Raw genomic sequence first — 14,869 nt, forward strand, 5'->3', positions numbered from 1 at the left:
TCCATCAATCCCCCAGGAGAGCCCAATAATAAGGCCCTTGGAGAATATCCAGGGCTCCTCCTGGCTCCTGGAGGAAATCTCATTCTGAATTGGATTTCTCATGAGAGTGTTCCAGCCGCCACCTTGAGGGTACTGAATGACACATGGACTTCTTGCCAGGTTCCAGATCCATCTGTTGATTCCTTACCTTACTACCTGCTTCAATAGAAATGGATATTTTTCTCATTTTAGCACCCTCTTCAAGCTTACATGGAGGTAGCAGCAATATAGGAAGTAGTTGTAGCCAGGGCCTTTTCCCCCCAAAGATCTAAGCCAAGGGAAATCTGGAGAGGATGGAGGGTGGAGGAGAGGCTTCAGAGAAATGTTATTGGCTTGGGATGAAAAGAGGAAGGAAGGAGCTTCCCTAAACTAAGAAAAGTGATTCACCCAAATGCAGTGGAAGAGAAGACCATCTCAAGTCCTTATGAGATTTTGACACGCAGACCCCTTACTGACATTGGCCAAGACAAATGACAATAGTTTGTCATTTAGAAAGTTCATTTAAAAAGGGGTTCCTAACATCAGGAAAACTCCCCATCTATGGCATAAGTCATCTGATGGCACAAATGCTGCAGAGATTGCTGTTGTACGAACAGGAGCGGGGTTAGCCTTCCTTCCTCCCTCCTTCTCTTGAGACCTACACAGATGGGATCCCCTCCATGTGGTATGAACCTGAGTGAATAAGAAGATAATGACTGAATGAAGCTTATCCTACCCCCAGGAGCAGGGCTCAGGCATTCCACAAGACCAGATATATGGTTATGCATATGCAAGGATAGCTTTAGAGGATAGCTCATACTGGCTGCACTTCCTTGTGCATACAGTGACAACTAGACGGAGCATTAATGAAAGGCGGTATACATCCCTGCAGAATGCCATAACAGCAAAAACCAAAAGGTAATTACCAGGGAAGTGGATGTGGCTCAAGTGATAAGGCCTCCACCTACCACATGTGAGGGCCCAGGTCCAATCCCTGGGGCCTCCTGGTGAAAAAGGAAGAAGAGAAAGTGTGCCTGCGTGGTAAACCAGTGCCCACATGGCAAGCCAAGTGCCCATGTGGGAGTCAGCATGGCGAGCTGAGTCCCCACACAAGTGCCCACGTGGAGAGCTGAGTGCCCACATGGTGAGCCAGTGCCTGCACAGGTGAGTCATCCAGGATGATGATGACACAACAAAGAGATGAAGGGGAGGGTCAAGGTGAAGTGCAGCAGTGACCAGGAACTGAGGTGGCACAATTGACAGGGAATGTATCTCCACATCACACGTTCCCAGGATCGAATCCTGGTGACTCCTAGAGGAGAAAGATGAGAAGACAAAAAGAGAAATAGATACAGAAGATCACACAGTGAATGGACACAGACAGCAAAAATAGCAATATCTATTTTTGGAATTCATAACCATATCAAACTGCTACACTCCACCCTCTGAATTCCAAAAAGACATTACAATATTTGAAAAAACCTTAAATTAGTAACAATGCAAGTACTAAATCATATCATAATTAAAAGAAATACAGCTTGTCTTAAGGAAAAGTCCTATCTGCTATAGACCTCTGAAACTTACAAAACAATTTATCTGTTTCCACTACACTAATGGATAAAGGATAAACATTTTCATTACAACAAGGAGAAATTGGGAGGAAAACATGAGTCATGGGTCCTCTACAGTTTAGTAAATCTGCAGGGCATCCTCCATTCAAATTCAGTTTGAAAGTCATTCTTAAGATAATGGTTTCTTCCTTGGTGCCTTATGGTAACCCACACTTTCCACATGCTTACTCAATGGTCATTTTCTTGATTCCACCCTCATCAAGCTTCTGGGTATCAACCAAGCTCCAGAACTCACCCTCCAAGAGTGTTAGGGTGATTGCCATACCTTACCAATCTTTGGGTAGACTCACCCCCCCCCCCCCAGTACAGTAATGTGAGGACAACATCCCCCCTAAACTTTGGCCTATAGGCTCAACCCACTCAGAGCAATGAGTTGACCACATGGTCTTCCCTAACCTTAGGCATACAGGCTCAACTCTCTCAGAGCAATGAGTTGACCAGCTCATGTTCCCTAGTCTGTTGGCAACTGTTCCACACCTCTCAGACCTGTGGGGTGCTGACCTTAACTGCCCTGATCCTTGGGGAATGTGCTCTACACTCTCTGTACCCTGGGGTGGCAAAACTCTCCCAAAACATTGAATGGGGACATCCACCCTCTTCAACTGCTGGTGCTAGCTCACCCTCTCTGTACACATGGGTGGGGTTCCTCTCTTGGCCCAAGGTGATGTCCTAATTCCAGATCTCAGCTTCCATGGTTCTCCTCTTAAAGTTGTTTCTCCTTCAATCTCTCCTTTCCCTGTCCCTTTTAGTCCAAGCTGACAGTGGTTTTGTTCATACAGCTCTCTCAAAAATCTTGTTTGAGCATGTAAGAAGTAGGGGTCCAAGCCATCAGACAGTAAGACTGTCCAGAAGTCTTTCTGAGATAACTGCATCTTCAATCCTGATTTACAATTTTCAAGTTTGGTTAAGTCCTCCAATTAGGCACTTTCATCTGGGAGCTTGATTTTGAGAGGCAGGGAATTTCCAGAATTAGTTTGTTTTCTTTGTGCCTGACAGTTCAGTCCTCAGTATATCTCTCTCATCTATCATTTTGCTATAAGCTGCAAGCAGAAGCCAAATTGCATTCTCTGGACTTACTTTGGAAATTTCTTCAGCTAAATGCCCAGCCTCGCCATTTTCAAATTCTGCCTTCCATAAAACACCAGGAGTTAATCTTGCTAAGTTCTCTGCAACTTTTTTTTAAAAAAAGATTTATTTACTAATTTATTTCTCTCCTTCCCCCCCTCCCCGGTTATCTGTTCTGTGTCTGTTTGCTGCGTATTCTTTGTCCACTTCTGTTGTTGTCAGTGGCATGGGAATCTGTGTTTCTTTTTGCTGCATCATCTTGTTGTGTCATTTCTCCGTGTGGGCGGCACCATTCCTAGGCAGGCTGCACTTTCTTTGGCGCTGGGCGGCTCTCCTTATGGAATGCACTCCTTGCGCGTGGGGCTCCCCTACACGGGGGACACCCCTGTGTGGCACGGCACTCCTTGCGTGCATCAGCACTGCACATGGGCCAGCTGCACATGGGTCAGGGAGGCCCGGGGCTTGAACCGTGGACCTCCCATGTGGTAGACAGATGCCCTAACCACTGGGCCAAGTCTGCCACCATTCTCTGCAACTTTAAAACATGGATCACCTTTCCTCCAGTTTCCAGTAACAGTTTCATCATTTACTTCTAAGGCAACATAAAAAGTCTCTTTAGTATCTATATTGCTATCAACAGTCTCCTCAAAGCGATCTAGGCCTTTTCCATCAAGCACCTCACAATTCCTCCAAAAAATACCCTTTATCCATTTATAAAACCATTCCAGCATTTTGGTAATTGCAAAAGCACTTCCCCACTCCTCAATACCAAATTCTGTATTAGTCAGCCAAAGGGGTGCTGATGCAAAATACCAGAAATTGGTTGGTTTTTATTAAGGGCATTTGTTTGGGGTAGGAGCTTACAGATACCAGGCCATAAAGCATAAGTTACTTCCCTCAACAAAGACTATTTTCACATTGGAGTAAGATGGCTGCCGATGTGTGTAAGGGTTCAGATTTCCTGGGTACCTACTTTTCAGGGTCTTGCTTCTCTCTCAGGGTTCCTCTCTTCCCAGGGCTTGCTTCTGTTTCATCTGTGAGCTTACTTCCTGGGGTTGCAGCTTAAGACTTCAGCATCAATCTTCAACATCAAAACTCCAACATCAAAAATCAACTCTGTCCTTTGCCACATCTTTTATCTGTGAATCCCCACCCCCATGCCCTAATGACATGGCCCAATCAAAGCCCTAATCATAACTTAATCATGCCCAGGTACAGACCAGATTACAAACATAATCCAATATCTATTTTTTGGAATTCAAAACCATATAAAACTGCTACAAAACTTAAGAGGTACATTCAAGAGACTTTGTGCAGAAATAATCTACAGCAGTGGTCTGTTGCCGCCTTTCTCCACCCCTCCTCCCCTTCCAGCTCCCGCCGTCCTTCCCGCCAGTCCCGCCCATATTGCCAACCCACAATCTGCCCTCTTCCCCAGTAACTGCTTACCTCAGGTCTATCCATCAGCTTCAGCCTGTCCACAGCCGCCCCTTAGCCAACCCTCCCTTCATCACGCCCCTCCCTCTACCCAACCCTACATAGCTAAGTGTACTTCCGTAATAAAGCAGACCTGTTCTTGCACTCAAGCGGTCTCCGTGGTTTTTCCTCAACCGCGCGTCCCCCACGCCTGGAGAACCGGTGCTCCATCTTGGAGCACCCCCCGCCGGCTGCCTGGCAGGAGCAAGCCCCCCCGACTCTTGGGCCTGAGCGAGGACGAAACCCTCACACTCAGCTACAGTGGTCCTTGAGCCTTCTGGTATCAGGACCCCTTAAAATGCCCTTAAAAATTATTGTGAAACCAAGAATCCTTTTTTTTTTTAAGATTTATTTATTTCTCTCCCCTTCCCCCCTTCTCACTCCGGTTGTCTGTTCTCTGTGTCTTTTTGCTGCATCTTCTTTGTCTGATTCTGTTGTTGTCAGCAGCACAGAAATCTGTGCTTCTTTTTGTTGCATCATCTTGTTGTGTCAGCTCTCCATGTGTGCGGTGCCATTCCTGGGCAGGCTGCACTTTCTTTCATGCTTGGCAGCTCTCCTTATGGGGTGCACTCCTTGTACGTGGGACTCCCCTATGCGGGGACACCCATGTGGCACAACACTCCTTGCGCGCATCAGCACTGCGCATGGGCCAGCTCCACATGGGTCAAGGAGGCCCAGGGTTTGAACCATGGACCTCCCATGTGGTACATGGACGCCCTAACCACTGGGCCAAGTCCATCGCCAAGAGTCCTATTTTAATTATAAATTTTTATCATGTTAAAAATTAAACCTGAAATTTAAAAAAAATCTTGTAGCTATCATCATTAAGTCTGATGAAAAATTAGAGATGTCTTTGCAGTTTGTCAGTTAGGACCATGGAGAGAGCAATGTGGAAATATGTAACTCCTGTATATTGAGGATTGCATGCTCAGGCAGAAACGAAGGCAGCAGCCTGGCATGTGTTCTTGAGCCTCAGTTAGTGGATGCTGACAGTCTAATGAAACCTCTTCAGATTACTGCTACCCTCTGGGGTCTTCAGACCCCTAATTACCATGATGTCACTCAATTCATGTGTGTGGTACATGAGCTGGGATGGGACTAAATATCTCATAGTCAAAGTGTGCATGGCAGGATGAAATTTTAAAATACAATTATTCTCAATCCTGTCCTGCAAGAATCAGCTGTGATGACTGGAGAGACCAAAAGATGTAGAAGTGAGAGAAAGGTGCCATGGAAGAGGGGCAGAAGATTATGAATGAGAGAAAAGAAATAGTAATTCAGGAGGAGGTTACCAGATAGAATAGGCTGAAAAGCTCCTATAAAGAAAAAACAAGAAAAGCAAACATTCCTTCACGGCATTGCTGGAATTTTCCCTAGGTTCTTGGCTAAGCTACATAAAATGAAATTCAAGAACAAGCCAGGTTAGTTAGGCCAATAATTTCTTAAGGAAGGGAAGAGAAACAGGAGTAAATAATAGATTAAGGGTCCCAGGTAGAGAGGAATGGGCTGAAAAGAGATAAAGAGGGCTGATTTACAGACTGTAATTCCCCATTACAGATTACAAATGCCCAGGTTTACCTGTGTGCTACCCCAGGTAGGGGGAAGAAAGCAAGAACACGGGTCGTTTGGCCTTTGCACTTATTCTTGTTGTTGCATCATCTTGCTGCATCAGCTCTCCATGTGGGTAGGCTGCATTCCTGCTCGGGCTGCACTCCTTAAGCAGGGGGCACCCCTGCTCAGGCTGACACTCCTGTGTATGGCAGCACTCCATGTGGGCCAGCTTCCCACACAGGCCAGGAGGCCCTCAGTTTTGAATACTGGACCTCCCATATGGTAGGAAGAAGTTCCATCAATTGAGCCACATCCAGTTCCTATGCACTTGCTTTTTGAACCATTAATTATTCTACCCCTTTGCTAATGGCAGGGGAGGAGTCCTAGCTGTTTGCAGTTTTGATTACCCCACCCACCTATTCCTTGGGAGGGCCTGATGATAAGGTCCCTAGAGAATATCCGGGGCTTCTCCTGACTTCTGGAGGAAATCTCGTCCTGAAAAGATCTCCCAAGTTCTTCCAGGAGCCATCTTGTGGGGTATTGATGCCACATGTTCAGTGGTGACTGTTTCTGCCACAGCTATTGATTCCTAATTCAGCCTGCCTCAATGGTAAAAGTGATGTTTTAACAAGTGAAAAAAAATGCTTTCCAAATGAACACATGCTTGCATCTCCAAGGAGAAAAGTGAAACTCAGCTCATTATCTGAGGTACAACTGTAGTGATAAGAAATATATGTGTGTTGGTATGCATATGGCATATATACATAAATAGATCTTATAAACACCATATATATCTACATGCCATTACTGCTGAGATCTGCTCAGTGATAGGTTGGCTCAAAGGGAATGCAATGCAGAACTTTATGAAATAAAAGGACAGAAAGAGAGACACAAGAGAGGAGATAAAGATGGGACCAGGAGGGAAACGGACTTTGGCCCAGTGGTTAGGGCGTCCGTCTACCACATGGGAGGTCCGCGGTTCAAGCCCCGGGCCTCCTTGACCCGTGTGGAGCTGGCCCATGTGCAGTGCTGATGCGCGCAAGGAGTGCCCTGTGGGAAACAAAGGCATGTTGTTTCCATGGAAGCAAGTTACTTCCTTGACCACTGAGTCAAGCTGTCCCTCATGATTATCGGTGCGGAGCACAATCTTGGCTGGGTCAGCACACCTGCAGGCAGAACAATACATATAGAACAGAACAATCTGGGCAACAGGATTTATGAGTATAGTTACTGATTCTTACAATAATAGTTCCAGTAAAGTTTGTTGGGTGTTCATCAATCATTAGTTAATATGGCATGAGGTAAGGGTAATAGGTAACTCGATTTTGTGCTGAATATCACGTAGGTTAGGGGTATATATACTAGCCCCCAAACTCAATAAACTTGTCTGATGAGCTTGAGAAATCAATGCTCTCAGATCCCCTGAACCCAATCTTTCTTTGTCTTTCATTCCCGATACCTCGGGTCGCCGAACAAGACTCCGACAGTGCCCTGCCACGCAAGGGTGTCCCCCGCGTAGGGGAGCCCCACGCGCAAGGAGTGCACCCGTAAGGAGAGCCACCCAGCATGAAAGAAAGTGCAGCCTGCCCAGGAATGGCGCCACCCACACTTCCCGTGCCGCTGACGACAACAGAAGCGGACAAAGAAACAAGATGCAGCAAATAGACACAGAGAACAGACAACCGGGGGGGGGGGGGGGGAATTAAATAAATAAATAAATCTTTAAAAAAAAAAAAAAATGGGACCAGGGGACTCACAGCTCCTGGAACTGAGAGCCTCAACCCTAGTTTCCACATTGTATTTATTGGCAACTACTAAGCAGCTGTTTGCTATCAGAACTGCAACATCATCTACAATAATAGGGAACAACTGCAACATCTACAATAAGAAACATGTCATACAAAGTTCAAATACAATTTAAACTTTTTCTCACATTTCCCCTTTTGTTTTTGCTAAGTCTATGCAAATGACATTTTACTGATTAACAAACTTCCCTGCATGATATTTTCACTTTTAGGTTTGAACAATACTTATTAAATTTTTTCTCAATACATTCAATCCCAGGATTGTTCAAACTTAAAACAAGAGATTTATATATACATTCAACAAGGTACATTTATATATCACAATTCAGCAAATCACTTAAATACACAATATGCTAAAGTCCTGATTAGTATTCAAGCATTTTATACATAATCCATAACTGCCATAGATCATACAACAACAAACAATAAGACTTCCAAGCAGGAGACATTCAATGAATGGACTTTCACTTGTCATGGGCTTAATGCTCCCAGCCAGCAAGGCTGTACAGGCCGGTACTCATAAAGAACCGTCTCACTTTCTCCAGTTTGCATAGTGCTCCCAGCATCTTCACTGGGCCTGGGCCACATCCGACTCACAGGCTAAGTCAATAGTCACCTTCTCCCTCTTTTTTTTTTTTTAATTTTTTTTTTAAAGCTGCCTGCTGGAGGCCCTCCTACTCCCATGAAGGACCTTTCCTAGTTAATACATCTCAGTGAGGGTTAAAGATTTTTAGCATTCCAACAATATTACACATTCTATTAACATGAGAAAACATTGAACTTCATCAGTTACAGCAGAGTATAGTTTTGTCTTACCCAACCAAACAATATTTAATAATTTGATAGAGTAGCAGGGACCTTACAGCTTGTCCCAATTGTTGGCCTATTCCAGGCCCTTAAAATACCATTGTCTCTGATGTTTCTTAGTAGGGTCACTGCCACAGGTTTCTTCTCTGCAGCCAGATTCATTGCCATCAGGCCAGGGCAGAAAAGTCTTGGGTAAAAACTGCAAAAGTCCATTGTTGACCTTTTCACAGTTTTTGCACTTTTTGTATTATTCATTCAGGTTTGTTTCACTTTAACAAAACACATTATCTCACTGAATGCTACCAAAATACTTTTACTTTTTTTAAAGATTTACTTTTAAAAATTTATTTCTCTCCCCTTCCCCCCACCCCAGTTGTCTGTTCTCTGTGTCCACTTGCTGCATGTTATTCTTTTTCTCTACTTCTGTTGTTGTCAGTGGCATGGGAATCTGTGTTTCTTTTTGTTGCGTCATCTTGCTGCATCAGCTCTCCATGTGTGTGGCGCGACTCCTGGGCAGGCTGCACTTTCTTTCACACTGGGCGGCTCTCCTTATGGAGTGCACTCCTTGCGTGTGGGGCTCCCCTACGTGGGGGACACCCCTGCGTGGCAGGGCACTCCTTGCACGCATCAGCACTTGCATGGGCCAGCTGCACACGGGTCAAGGAGGCCTGGGGTTTGAACCGTGGACCTCCCATGTGGTAAACAGATGCCCTATCCACTGGGCCAAGTCTGCTTCCCCACAATACTTTTACAACTTGCTATATGCATACTAATTCTGTCCCACATATCTCTACATTAAACATTTTATTTTAGGACAAAATACACCTTATAACATTTCATTAGCATTCCCATAAACTTTTTACCTTTTTCAATATTTGCTTAACTTTTACATCTTTCATTTTATCCCATGAAGAAAAACAAATTAATTTCAATTTAAGGAAGAACTATTTTTTATAAAGAGACATATTAATTCTGATTATTTTAATTTTTTTAAAGATTTATTTCTCTCCCCTTCTCCCCCCACCCCGGTTGTCTGTTCTCTGTATTTGCTGTGTCTTCTTTGTCTGCTTCTGTTGTCAGCGGCACGGGTATCTGTGTTTCTTTTTGTTGTGTCATCTTGTGCGTTAGCTCTCCGTGTGTGCAGTGCCATTCCTGGGCAGGCTGCACTTTCTTTCATGCTGGTCGGCTCTCCTTACGGGGCGCATTCCTTGCACGTGGGGCTCCCCTATGTGGGGAAAACCCCTGCGTGGCAGGGCACTCCTTGCACGCATCAGCACTGCGCATGGGCCAGCTGCACACGGGTCAAGGAGGCCCGGGGTTTGAACCGCAGACCTCCCATGTGGTAGACAGATGCCCTAACCACTGGGCCGAGTCTGCCACCTCTGATTAATATTTTAAACGTAGGTAATAATATAAGTGCTTATTTAATTTTTTGGCCATTTGAATAGAGCACTTTCAGAACCTTTTATCAAAGTATATCACCATCCGGAGGTATCAAAATATACATTGACAATTCTTTCTCTTTTTCTTTCCTTTTTCTCTTTCCTTCTTCCTTTTTCTTTTTTCCTTCCTTTTTCTTTTTTTCATTTTTCTCTTTTTCCCTTTCTTTCTTCCATTTTCCTTTCTCTTTCTTGAACAATCACACACACTGAAACAATTACAACACACACTGACATTAAACAAACACAAAAGCAGTTCCAAATCTATTAATCTAGAATTTCTTCATTGCTTCCTTTTATAATTCGACATTTCTTTTCCAGTTTTCCCCCTCTCAATTTCCTTCTTAATCTCTTTCTGTCCCCAAGCCACACTTGCTTTATGATGCCATTCTTGAACAAGTTCTGTAGTTTAGATACTTTGATGTAAAGCCATTCTAGTCTTCGGAATGAGACCCAGCCGTGTGGTTCCCAGCGTCTGTCTCTCCACCTGCACAACCGGAGGTTCTGGGTTCCACAGGAACTTTCGTCGTCTCTTGGCGTTCATGGTATGGCTTTATCCCTGGGCTGGTACCCACACAGGACGTTCTCTGTCTCCTGGGGAAATACAAGCAAACTCTCAAGGACTGTGAAGGCTTTCTGAACCACTCGTGGCTCTGCGCCGTCACAACCACTTCAGTTTCACTCAATGCAATCCTTCTTCCCTTCAAGTCCCTGCTCGCGTGCCAGTTGCTGAGCTTCCCTTCATGCCCCACGTTGGGTGCCAGTTGCTGAGATCAGCTCAGCAACAGGTTGACTCGAAGGGAATGCAATGCAGAACTTTATGAAATAAAAGGACAGAGAGACACAAGATAGGAGATAAAGATGGGACCAGAGGACTCACCGATTCTGGACTGAGAGCCTCAAGCCTAGTTTTCCACATCATATTTATTGGAAACTACTGAGCAGCTGTTTGCTATCAGAACTGCAACATCATTTACAATAATAGGGAACAACTGCAACATCTACAATAAGGAACACATCATACAAAATTCAAATACAATTCAAGCACTTTTTCTCATAATTTATAAAATAAACCAAGTAGTAGTGGAAATGTAGGAAGGCCCAGCAAAGGGTGCAGGGATCCAGAGGGGTGGGGTGGGGGTGTCCTTGGCTCCTCCTCCTTCCCTGTCCCCTCCCCCAAACTCTGGAAACCCAGAGTGGCAAGAATACTTTTCTGAGTATTTATGACAGTGTCTCCCTTGCTAAAGAAGGAAGTGAGCACAAAAGCGCTCATCTCTATTAGGTGCATTAGCATGGAAGGACCCAGGTTTGGAAAAGTCCCTGGGATGTGGGGGAATGGTTTGGTGATGAAAATGACAGAGCATACCATTACGAAGTTGCACTTCAGGTACAGCCATGATAGGCTCATCACAAATAGCATCTCAGCATTCTGCAGAACAGTCTGTATCCCACCCTCTGACCTCAACACCCAGCCCTTCCCACTTAGGTCCTCCACTGGCCAGTTAGTCCTGGCGTCCAGTTCTGTGGGCCGTGCACTCTCCTTGTCCACCAGCCACCTCCGCTGCTCACGTCTTCCTTCTCCATGGCACACTTCCTGATCTGTCTCTCAACCAACTTTACAAATGTCACAGCTTGTACTCCTTTCCCCATTTTTGCCTGGCAAAATCCCACTTTCTGTCTCTTCAAGACCAGCTTTCTTGCCTGTCTTATTGGCTAAATCACACAATCTTGGGATATTTCTCCACCATAAACCGATGGTCAACTCCAAACCTGCAGGGACTCAGTCCCTCATGAATTAATTCCATGTAAATTCTTAAGTGTCTTTTTGGTAGTTACAACACATCAGTGTAGAGGACGGGCTAGAAGTTGAATTTCATATAATTTTCGCAGGTCATGGAATTTATGCTTCTTTGTACTTTTTTTCAGCCGCTCAACAATGTAAAAACTCCTCTAAGGCTGGGTGCTGTGGAGACGCAGGCAGAAAGGACCGGCCGGCGGGCTGTAGCCAGACCCCGCGGCCGCACGCGGCTTCCAGGGCCCGCCCGCACCCTTGACACACGTGGTCCAGGTTCCCGCCGCCTCCTCACCCCAGGCGCGGGATCCCACGACCCGGGACCCCCAGCAGGCCCCGGGACCCCGGGCCCTCCCCGCTCCGGGGCTGTCAGCCAGCAGGCGCCCCCGTCCGGCTTCCTCGGCCCGCTGGGCACGCGGCCTCTGCGGCCGCTCCACCTTTCACCCAGCGGCCACCCGGCTCGACCCTCCTCCTCGGGCCCCGCCCGGCCTCCTCACGGGGCACGGGACGTCTCCCGCCGCGCCAGCGCCACAGCCCGGGGCTCGAAGCTACGCGCGGCCCCAGGCTCACCTGCGAATCCCCGGATGCCCTCTCGGCCAAGGGGGCCGGGCGAGCCGGACGCGCGGACTTCCCGGAAGGCCCGCCCTGACTTCCGGCTTGCGGGCCCGCCCCGCCAGGGCCAGCGCAGCCACTCTAGGCGGCAGGTGGTTGGGGCAACTCGGTGGTTCCACGCAGGTGCCTGTGGCTCTGGCCTGCGGTCAGAGTGGCTCCATGTGTCAAACAAGGAGACAAGGAAATGGTAATAACTGGCAGGGGAAGCATAGAGAGGTTGAGAGGTGATGAGTGTTTTGTTGATTTTTAAAATTATTATTGGAAAAATGAAAATGCTCTAATAACAATTGAAGCGATTGTGCAACTAGGATTATACCAATACCATTGATTGTACACTTTGGATGCATTTATGCTTTATTAATATGTATCACTAAAACTGATTTGTTTAAAGTATATATATAGGAATAGAAGGAAGCTTTCTCAAGTAGTGAGGTGCATTTGCGAAAAACCCACAGCTAGCACTGCACTCAATGGTGAAAGACTAAGAGCTTTCCTGCTGAGCTCGGGGACAGGACGAAGATGCCCACTCTCTCCACAGTTATTTAAAAATGTGCTTGAAGTTCTAACTAGAGCATTTAGGCAAGAAAAAAAAAGGCACCAAAACAGAAAGGAAGAAGCGCAGCCCCTGGCTGCCCTGTGGAGGACAGGTGTCCGGGCCAGGTGCTCCCGGCGGTGCGCAGTGGTCGCTTCTCTAGCCTGGCAGCCAGTGCTCTCCCGGTGCCTGGAGCGGGAGCTGAGTGCTACTGAGGATGGAACATACACGAAGATTGCTCTCCCAAACCTGGCAATAATGATCTTGCCCCAGCTCTGCCTTCCCTTTGGTCTCATCCCATCCCTGCCTACGGAACCACAGGCAGCCCTGCCTTCCCTGCTGCCCCAGAGTGCTGCGATCAGCTCAGCGACAGGTGGGCTCGAAGGGGAGGCGACACAGAACTGACAGAAATAAAAGGACAGAGAGAGACACACACAAGAGGGGAGATAAAAATGGGACCAGGGGACTCACAGCTTCTGGAACTAAGAGCCTCGACCCTAGTTTCCACATCGTATTTATTAGGAAACTACCAAGCAGCTGTTTGCTATTAGAACTGCAACATCATCTACAATAATAGGGAACAACTGCAACATCTACAATAGAACAGGTGTAACATTTACAATAAGGAACAGGTAAGCCGGTCTCCCACGACACCAGAGCCTGGCGCACAGGGAGCGGGAAGGGAGCAGGCGGTCGCCTGCCTCTCTCCACTAAGGATGAGCCGGGGGTGGGGGGCAGTGCTCATCGCCCCAGCCTCCACTGGGAATGGAAGGGAGCCTGGGGGCAGGCAGAGGCTGTGCTCCACCCAAGTGTCCAGGGCCACTGCTTGTTATCCTTCAGAACTCAGGGCCCGGAGACTCCCATTGTTAGAGTATGTCAAATCTCTTGTGTCTTCTTGTTCCCGGGGCCGAGAGGGGAGTGTCTGAAGGGATGCCTGTGTAACCCCCGCACTCCACGCCACGGCTGGGCGCGTTCAGTATCACGGAGCTGGAGGAAGGCCTGGTAGGTCCACTCCTGAGGCATGTTCTTTAGTGGGTTTTCAGATTTTTTTTTTTTGAGGAGGTACCAGTCATTGAACCCAGGACCTCTACATGTGGCACGTCTGCTCCCCAGATTCTTGGACTTTTCAGAAGCCCCTGGCTGCTTGTCGTGCTTCTTGTGTTTGTATTTACAGGGTGGCTTTCAGGCAGACAGACGGGGGAAACTGACATGACGGCGCTTGCTGCGCCCAGCCCCGCCCAGGCCTCCGTGGCAGCTGGAAGCCAGAGCAGCCTTCAGGAGGAGCTCAAGGGGCGCGCGTGGCTGAGCGCCTGCTTCCCCTGGGGTCCTGGGGTCGATCCCCCGCACTGAAGTGACTGTGGTAGTTTGCTATTGTTTATGAATTCCAAAAATAGATTTTGGGTTATGTTTGTGACCTGTCTATCCCTCTGGGAATATTAGATTATATTGGGTTCAGAGGTTTCACTTTCACTTGATTAAACAATGATGAGGGCTTTGATTGGGCCACGTCAGTAGGATATTCCAGCCACCTTGGTGGGTGGGAACTGGCAGAGAGCAGGGTTTGGAGTTTTAATGCTGGGGCCTGGGAAGTGAGCACACAAAGGAGCAGAGGGAAGGCCCGATGAGACACTCGGAGGCCCCAGGAAGAGAGACAGGCCGTTTGCCTGAGTGTCTACAGCTGGCCTTATGGAGGGAGCAGCGCTGCTGAGCCTGGAGAGAGACGAGTCCCGGGGAGAGAGGAGCCAGGAAGCCTGAGCCCTGGCAGATGTCGCCAGGCGGTGGCAGCAGACCTTGGTGAGGGACGTAACTTGCACTTTATGGCTTGGTAGCTCCCACCCCAAATAAATAAATAAAAGCCAACCGATCCCTGGTACTTTGCACCAGCGCCCTGCGGCTGACTAATGCACTGGCCTCTTCTTTTCTCCCTGCCCCAGTTCCTGAGAGACTCTAAACTCCCCCAAACACAGAAGAGATGGAAGAAAACCCCCTCATTATTGAAGACACAAATATACTTTCAAGACTGATTTTGCTATGATTGAGAAACAAAGCATCCTCTCCAGAGGATTTGGAGAGGGAGGAGTGTTGGAGAAAAGGGGGCGCTCACTGGGACATGGAGACTGATAATAGGCAGAAAGTTTATT

At 47.2% G+C, this 14,869-nt stretch overlaps 1 long non-coding RNA gene across 1 annotated transcript; it reads right to left on the reverse strand.

Moving 5' to 3' along the window:
- Positions 1-7,462: 7,462 nt before the first annotated feature.
- On the reverse strand, positions 7,463-12,230 carry LOC131273329 (uncharacterized). The gene is made up of 2 exons (XR_009180538.2): positions 12,155-12,230; positions 7,463-10,386 (listed from the first exon to the last, which is right to left on the reverse strand). It is a non-coding gene; the product is annotated as an uncharacterized lncRNA (long non-coding RNA).
- Between the last annotated feature and the right edge of the window lie 2,639 nt (positions 12,231-14,869).

Source organism: Dasypus novemcinctus, chromosome 14, assembly GCF_030445035.2.
Source record: "Dasypus novemcinctus isolate mDasNov1 chromosome 14, mDasNov1.1.hap2, whole genome shotgun sequence".
NCBI lineage: Eukaryota > Metazoa > Chordata > Mammalia > Cingulata > Dasypodidae > Dasypus > Dasypus novemcinctus.